The sequence below is a fragment of the Triticum aestivum genome, chromosome 6B, assembly GCF_018294505.1.
Source record: "Triticum aestivum cultivar Chinese Spring chromosome 6B, IWGSC CS RefSeq v2.1, whole genome shotgun sequence".
NCBI classification, from domain to species: Eukaryota; Viridiplantae; Streptophyta; class Magnoliopsida; order Poales; family Poaceae; genus Triticum; species Triticum aestivum.
In genome coordinates, this window is record NC_057810.1 from 63999806 (window position 1) to 64008732 (window position 8927).

Sequence of the window (8927 nt, forward strand, 5' to 3'; positions counted from 1 at the left end):
CATCTATTGCGTTTTGCCTTATGGCTAAGGCATCAAAGGTATCTCCTACTTTGTACCCCAATATGTCTCTTGATGATGATGTTGATGCTAATGATGATGAGGATAATGATGAAGAGAATGATAATGTTGCCTCCTTAAAAATTAAGGGGGAAATGGTTTTGAAAGCTCTTCATAAAAATAAAATTGCTCGTTCCAACTTCATGGAAATTATATCCATTGCTATTGAGAGCAAGAAATATATTGATGAGTTGGAATCTCGTCTTGAGGAGCATGAGGTCACCACTGAAAAAATGGAAGGTCATGGGCGTGATTACGCTAATGATATTGCAGACCTATCTCAAGCTCTTGAACTTGAACAAACCACCAAGGAATCTCTTGAGGATACTTTTGCTCTAGAATTGTCTAGAGTGAAGGAATCTACTGATAGAGCTCTTGAGGTGGCCAATGTTTTTGAAACTAAAAATTCTAAGCTTGAAGTTGCTCATGCTAGACTCCTTGAGGATTTTGAGCACCTCGAAAATGGCTCAAGGGTCATCAAGGGTGAGCTCATCAAACTCACCGAGTCTCATGCTCAACTTGAAGCTTCTTATTTAAAAGAGCTTGCCAAGTTGCCTTCTCCTCTTGTTGTTAATGATGATGCTTGTGCTACTAATTCTATTACTTGTGAAGCATCCATTTTGAAGGAGAATGTTGAGCTACGGGCTCAACTTGAGGTGCTATTTTGCAATTATGGGAAATTGGAAGAAAGTCATGAAAAGCTCTCAAGCTCTCATGATGATCTTCTAGTATCCCATAGTGTGCTAAAGATAGCTCATGAGGCCATGATTGCTAAGGTAACATCTAGTGAGCCTCATGTGGATACTAGCACTACTTCTAGTCAAAATAGTATATTGCCATGTGCTATTCCTTGTAATTCATCTACTCACAATGTTGGTACATCTTGTGATGAATTGCTTTCCTTGCCTTGTTGCTCTAACGATGAAGCTTATACTTCCTCTAGTACTTATGTTGAGACTAACCATGTAGAGGAAATCAAAGAGCTCAAGGCCCAAGTCACTTCTTTGAAGAAAGACTTGGAAAAGTGTCATGAAGGGAAATCCACACTCAACAATATCTTGAGTGTGCAAAAATCCCCCAATGACAAAGGTGGACTTGGATTCAACTCCAATAAGAAGAAGAAGTCCAAGATGAACAAAAAGAAGGGCCAAGAAAAAGTCAAGAATTCGGCCAAGATTGTTTGCTTCAAGTGCAAAGTAGAAGGGCATCATGTTAGATCTTGCCCATTGAAGAAGAAGGCCGTTAGTGTCAAGCAACAAGGGAAGAGGGCACAAGTTCAATCTCATGCTCAACCTCAAGTTGAAGAAAGGCCACTTCCCAAGAAGACTCAAGCTAATGCTTCTCTTGTGGAAAAATCAAGTGAGAAGAAAGTGAAGAGTAGATGTTGCTACTTATGTCGTGAGAAAGGTCACGTCGCTTCTTCATGCACTAGTGGTAACTTATCCAACCCAATTATTATTGATGATATCTATTCTCTTGGGAAGGATAAGGTTGGCAATGTGTTTGCCATGTTTGTTGGTACTCAAAGTGGTGTCAAGAAAAGAACCATTTGGGTAGCCAAGCCTATTGTGACTAACCTCTTAGGATCCAACTTGGTTGGGGACTAACAAGCTCAAACTTGATCAATAGGTGTTTTTGGAGGTCATTGGAGACTTGGCTACATTATGAAGAATTAAGGGGACTTCATCTTTCTTGTTGTCTCAAGCCAAGTCAATTGGGTTGTCAAGTTTCTATCTTATATCCAATGTGCCTCCTTGCGGTAACTTGTACTTAAATTGTTTACATTGAAAGTTACTTTCCCCTTTGCATGTTTTGGTTTTGTTCCTTGCATGTGTTTGTATATGATGTGTATCCAAATTGCCTTTGTGTATGTTGGTTTGCACATCATGTACTTGTGTGTCGTTCGTTGAGCCTTAGTGCAGCTTGTTTATTTCTTAGTTGGCTCTTGTGAGAGATTAATGGAATATCCATTATGGGGAGTGGTGTGCTTTGTGCACCTCACAATCCTATAAATGTGTGCACATGAGTAATACCATCTAGTATTGATATTTCAAGATTATCTAGTCGCTAGGTGGTATATCTCTCATGAGAAATTCATATTCTAAAAATTCCATTGATTATCTCATGTTGGATCCTCTTATTGCCTCTTGTTAAGTTTTCTTCATTGGTATCACATTATGGGGGAGTAATATGCTATGTATATTACTAGCCTAGAAAATGTGTACATTTGAGATGTTGTCACCTAGTGTTGATATTGTAGATTATCCTGTTCCTAGGTGTCATGTTAGCTCTACAAGTTGCAATTTGCTTGTGTGTGGTGTGAAGATGATGTTGGATATCCTTGCTATCTACCACCGGGAATTCTTTCCATCTACTTCTTGTCTTTTGACAATTGGTAGTCATTTATGTGTGGTAGAATTTATTGATCATCTTTACATTGGCTTTTGTTTTACTTGCCTTTTCTCTTGCCAAGGATTGTGTCAACTCCCGTTGTCTTCCATACCACTTGTGGATCTTGTTTATTTCTTGTTCTTGTCTAGTGTTTTCTAGATATAGTGAAAGCGGTGATCCCACCTTGTGCATTTTGTATTCAAATACAAATCCTATATAATGCACAACTCGTGGGGGAGCTATTCTATTTTCTTCAGAACACTCTTCTTGTGATGCTTATCAAGTGTGTTTTGGTGGAAGGCTAGCCATTTCTTTTTGGTACTTTGTGCCATCATGAAACTTTGTTGAGAGCTTGGTTTGTTTGGAACCATCCTCTCTTTGGGAGTTTGACATCTTTAGTTTAGTGTGTATCAATGGATATCTCATTCCTTGATGTATCTTTAATGGTATCTTCCAAGTGATGATTTCTCCATTTGGTATCCTTTTCACTTGGCATTTCTTTGTCTTTTGGTTTCGGGTTTTGAAAGTCTTGAGCATGCATGTTTACTTCATGTATTTCATTTGGCATGCTTTCTTTCTTTGACCCAATATATAGGGGAAACTCCACCAAGTCTCAAATTGGATGAGATGTGCATGATGTTTATTTTCATATCTATATGCACATATTTATGTGGAGTTTGTCCTATGTATTGGTGTTTCTAACTATGTGGTCCCAATGAGTTTGGGTACCGTTTAGTTTGTGTTGTTCTTCTAGGAACATTTGGAGATACATTGGATGCTCGGCTCACTCACAAGGAAGGTGTTGTCACCATGTGCATATTGGAGTCAAGCTAGGATGATCAATGAACTACTATCTACCTTCAATTGGTATCTACTACATCCTTCCAATGATATCTCGGTAACAAGTATCTATTCATGCTTTCCTCTCTTGCATTCAACCTTGTGTAGGTTGTATCTTGGCATGATATTCATTTCATATCTTGTGATACTTGTTTCCTTTCTCAAAGCATCCCAACGATGATCTCTGTTGCTAGTTGTGATGCCCTTGATGGATGTGTGTTTGGACTTCATTTATATACAATAAGACCATATCTAGCCAAGTGCTATGCTTTCAAGCAAATATCTTATTGGTATATTTATGACTTCCTTGTGGATATCTTGTTCCTTCGTGTTGTAACTATTTCGGGTGTACATCCTTCTTTGTAGATATATATATCATCATGATCTCGTCTACATAGAACCTTATACACTTGAGAGAAATTACATCTCTAGTTGATATCCTTTCTTTCACGTCCACCTTGTCTTTCTTATGTTATTTCTTTGGTGGCTCCATGAAAGCTTTTGCCTTGAGTGCGTGTCCTCTATCATTGCATCTTGATGCACTCTTGTGTGGTGAAGATTATTTTCCTCATGCTTATCTTTACGAGGCTTTTGCCATCTTAATTGGCATCCCTCGTCTTGATGAGGCTTTCATCTTCTATCTTCACCATGGGTTGTCACAAGCATAAGTTCTTTATATGCTTATTAGTAAGCTTGTGAACCCATTTGCTAGTTGTGTGTGGGAATGATAGGCCTTGCACCATGTGCCTCATTCTTTCAAGACTATGTTGATGCTTAATGCTCATCCTAATTTTAGTCTTTTCAAGTGCTTCGCCATGACTCACACACATCATTTTGGTTGAGCCTATTCTTAAGTTGCCTCTTTTACATGTTGCTCAACCATGTGCTTGTTGCAAGCGCTAGGCTTTGTTTCCTATATGCTCACTTGCACTGGATGTGAGTTTCTATTGATTTTGGGGGAGCTATGATCCTATTTTGTGCACTTTGTATTCTAATACAAAAATTCTTATGTGTGCACAAATCATGGGGAGCTTCTCTAGTTTCTTTAGAACACTCCTTTGCGCTTATCATAATATCTTTATTCTTGTGGCATGTAGGATCATTGGTCTAGTTGGTTCAATTGATATTCGTTGATTGCTTGCTTCAATTGGTATCTTCTGATTGCTTGTCTCTCTCTCTTTGTTATGTCTTTGTGGCATATCTCTCTATTGCAATCTTTGGGCCTCAATATAGTTTGTCTTCCTCCAAGTATTGACAGTTGGATATGTGTATTGCATTCCACTCTCTTGTTGAGAAATGCACAATTTATGGAGGACCACAATTTATTTTGGCCTTCTAAGCTTTTCGCCCATTTTGGCAATCGATGCCAATGGGGGAGAAGTTTCAGAGAGTTTTGTGGAGAAGGTTTCAAAGTTTTCTCCTTGCTTTAGTTTTGTTTCTAAGCATTTGCATCTCATTCTCCTGCATCATTGGTTGTTGCATTGCATTGTGATGCATAATTCCTTATATAAACTCTCTTGAAAGTGATTGTCATCAATTACCAAAATGGGGGAGATTGAAAGAACATGCGGTGCCCCCATGTTTGGTTTTGGTAATTGATGACAATCTCTATGGACTAATGGTTGTCTTGAGTTATATTTTAAGGATTTGTCCATAGGCTTTTCTTGAAGTCCATGTGTTGGTTTCAAGGAGTTTATGAGTTGACCAAGGTGCTATTAAGGAATTATCCAAAGATTGGTCATGTGAGTGTTGAGCTTATTGCAAGCATGTCTTGAAGAAGAAGATTGTGTGATCATTCATGTTTACCTTCAAGACATCATCCAAATGAAGAGAGTTGGAAAGATTCATGGTTGATCAAGACTAAGTCAAGAGTGAATCAAGTTGATCAACTCACAAAGCGTAGAAGATGTACCGAGAGGGATCAAGTGATCCCATGGTATGGTAAGCATTGTCCATTGCACTTTGTGTACTAACCCATGGTCTATGTGAGAGTTCTTTGTGGGGTTAGGTACGTGTCCATGGGCTTGCATCAAGAGGAAGATATCATACAACCCATGGAAAGAATGGCATCAAGTGGTGATCGTCATCAAGATTGCCATGTGCAAGTTCAAGTGGAGCATCACGAAGAGATCAAGTTCTTGAATCTTGCCATCCATTGTGGTGTCAATGGACTTGTGAAGATGTGCCGAAGAGTGGCTCACCCATAGTGGACTATGGGGGAGCAATCATCTAGTCTTCATCGAGCCAACGCAATCAAGAAAGGTGGTCCAACTTGAGGGAGTCAAGATCGTCATCATCTAGCTCAAGTGGACCATGTGCAAGGCAAAGGTTTTCCCTTGATAGGTTTTCTATTTTACCGGTCTCATGGTGGTAGTTGGGAGACCGGGTTATAGGATCGTTTGCCGTACTATCAAGGGGGGCTCTCAAGTTGGTAGCTTCATCGTATCGTTAGTAGAGAGCTCAAACCATTGCATCCTTGCATCATGTTTCTTGGTTCTTGTTTGGTTCTCTTTATGAGTCTTAGAGCTTATTGTCATCTTGATGACAAGCTTGAGTTCATCGAAAACGGACATCGCATGCGTCTACTATGATGTTTTCGGTGTTGGAGGTTTTACCGGTCTTATCCGAGGAAGGGTTCTCACCATTTTCTTATGGGCCTTTTCTAATTTGCTTCTTATTGATATTTCTGTCAAGATTGTGTTAGCCCTTGTCGCTAGCTTTCCAACAAACTTGGTTTCATCGAATTCGGAGTCCGTTTGCAAAAGTTGTGGCAGTTTTGGTGTTCTGCAAAGGCTGCAGCGGTACTACCGCGAATTGGAGCAGATGTAATTTTTTACTACCGCTCCAGAGCGGTACTACCGCGGCTCCTATAGCGGTAGTACCGCTCCGGATAAAAAACTCATCCCAAGTCCTGCGGAGGTAGGTACGGAAGTATTTTTTTGTACCGCAAGCAGTAGTACCGTGAGGACGAGCGGTAGTACCGCTCTGTGCGGGTTATGAGCATAAGGGTTGGATTTTCCCCCACCTATAAAAGGGGGTCTTCTTCCCCATTGAACCTTATCCTTTGAGCTCGTGTTCTTCCCCCATTTTTTACCTTCTTCGAGCTTGCTAACTCTCAATCCCTCCATGGATTCTTGCTAGTTTTTGAGGGAAAAGAGAGAGGAGATCTAGATCCACATTTCCACCAATCACTTTCTCCTTTTTGTGAGGGGAACCCTTTGGATCTAGATCTTGGAGTTCTTCGTGTTCTTCTTTTGTTCTTCCTCTCATTTTCCTCCCTAGAATTAGTTGCTTTGGTGGGACTTGGGAGAGAAGGACTTGGGCACTCCGTGTGCCCTTGCCATTGCATTTGGTGCATCGGTTTGAGTTCTCCACATGATACATGGAAGTTACAAGTTGAGAAGCTTATTACTCTTGGGTGCTTGGTGCCCTTGAGCTTGTTCCTCTTGGGTGCTTGGGCGCCCTAGACGGTTGGTGGTGTTCGGAGCTCAATCATTGTGGTGTAAAGCTCCGGGCAAGCGTCGGGGTCTCCAATTAGGTTGGGGAGATCGCCCCGAGCAATTTGACGAGTACCGGTGACCACCCCCAAGGGTTGCCAAAGTGTACGGGTTCAGTGACCGCCCCCAAGGGTCGCCATTTGTACGGGTTCGGTGACCGCCCTCAAGGGTCCCTTAGTGGAATCACGGCATCTTGCATTTTGCGAGGGCGTGAGGAGATTACGGTGGCCCTAGTGGCTTCTTGGGAAGCATTGTGCCTCCACACCGCTCCAAACAGAGATTAGCATCCGCAAGGGTGTGAACTTCGGGATACATCGTCGTCTCCGCGTGCCTCGGTTATCTCTTACCCGAGCCCTTTACTTATGCACTTTACTTTGTGATAGCCATATTGTTCTTTGTCATATATCTTGCTATCACATAGTTGCTTATCTTGCTTAGCATAAGTTGTTGGTGCACATAGGTGAGCCTAGTTGTTGTAGGTTTTGTGCTTGACAAATTAACCACTAGGTTTATTCCGCATTTGTTCAAGCCTATACCGTAATTATTTTAAAACGCCTACCCCCCTCTAGGCGACATCCACGATCTTTCAATTGGTATCAGAGCCTCGTCTCTCTTTGTTGGGCTTAACCGCCTAGAGAGTAAAGATGTCGACTAGAGGATTAGGATTCTCTGACACTCTTAGTTTCGATGGCACAAATTTTGATGTTTGGGTAATTCACATGCTTAATCTCTTTAGGGTAATGGACCAAATTTAGAGCGAATTGTAGATATGGGTTTTTCTCCTCCAAAGGATCCCCAAAGATTATCTTTAGAGGATGAGAAAAACTCTTATCTCAATGCTTAAGCCTCTAATGTGCTTTTTCGATGCTTTGAGCAATGTAGTTATATTTCAACTCATGCCGTTCCGGGATGCTCATGAGTTATGGACAAAGCTTCAAGATAAATATGGTGTGTCCAAGATTTGTGGGGATGGTTGTTCTCCCTCCACCTCCGGTCATATAGTCTTCTCAACTTCTTCTACTTCACCTACATGTGGTTTGCCACAAGGCAATGATATGGTGAGTAGTGTTGGTCATTGCAATGATGATAGTATGCTTATTGTGGATGATCCTTCATCGCTATATTATTACAATGCTCCCTCTTTGGGCTTTAACACTTCGAGCACTCCAAAGTTTCACATGCTTGTGTTGATAGTCCTTGCATATCATGTAGAAATTGCTTGACTAAATATCATGATGATATGCTTGCTATGTCTTGTTGCCATGATAAAAATGCATCTATTTCCTCGAATTGTTGTGCTAACAATGTAGAGGAAACCAAACACTCCATGGAACAAGATGTGGTGTTTAATGGTGCCTCAAGGGATCCTACATCATCATCTATTGCGTTTTGCCTTATGGCTAAGGCATCAAAGGTATCTCCTACTTTGTACCCCAATATGTCTCTTGATGATAATGTTGATGCTAATGATGATGAGGATAATGATGAAGAGAATGATAATGTTGCCTCCTTAAAAATTAAGGGGGAAATGGTTTTTAAAGCTCTTCATAAAAATAAAATTGCTCGTTCCAACTTCATGGAAATTATGTCCATTGCTATTGAGAGCAAGAAATATATTGATGAGTTGGAATCTCGTCTTGAGGAGCATGAGATCATCCAACTAGTATCCGTCACGGGGGCTCATCTGCCTTAGTGCTCGACCCAATAATTGACGGATACCACCTCACCCGAGTCCTCATGGACGGCGGCAGTAGGCTCAATCTGATATATCAGGACACTGTCTGTAAGATGGGGATAGACCCGTCAAGAATCAAGCAAAGCAGCACTACCTTTAAAGGAGTAATACCAGGCGTAGAGGCCCGCTGCACGGCACCCTAACATTGGACGTCGTCTTCGGCTCTCCCGACAACTTTTGAAGCGAGGAGCTAATCTTTGACATTGCTCCATTCCGAAGTGGCTATCACACACTACTCGGACGAACGACATTCGCCCGTTTCAATGCAGTCCTGCACTATGCTTATCTTAAGCTCAAGATGCCTGGACAGCGTGGAGTTATCACGGTGAGTAGAAGTACAGAGCATTCTCTTCGTACAGAAGAATACGCGGCGGCTCTAGTAGCCGAAGCACGAAGCAACCTTTTTA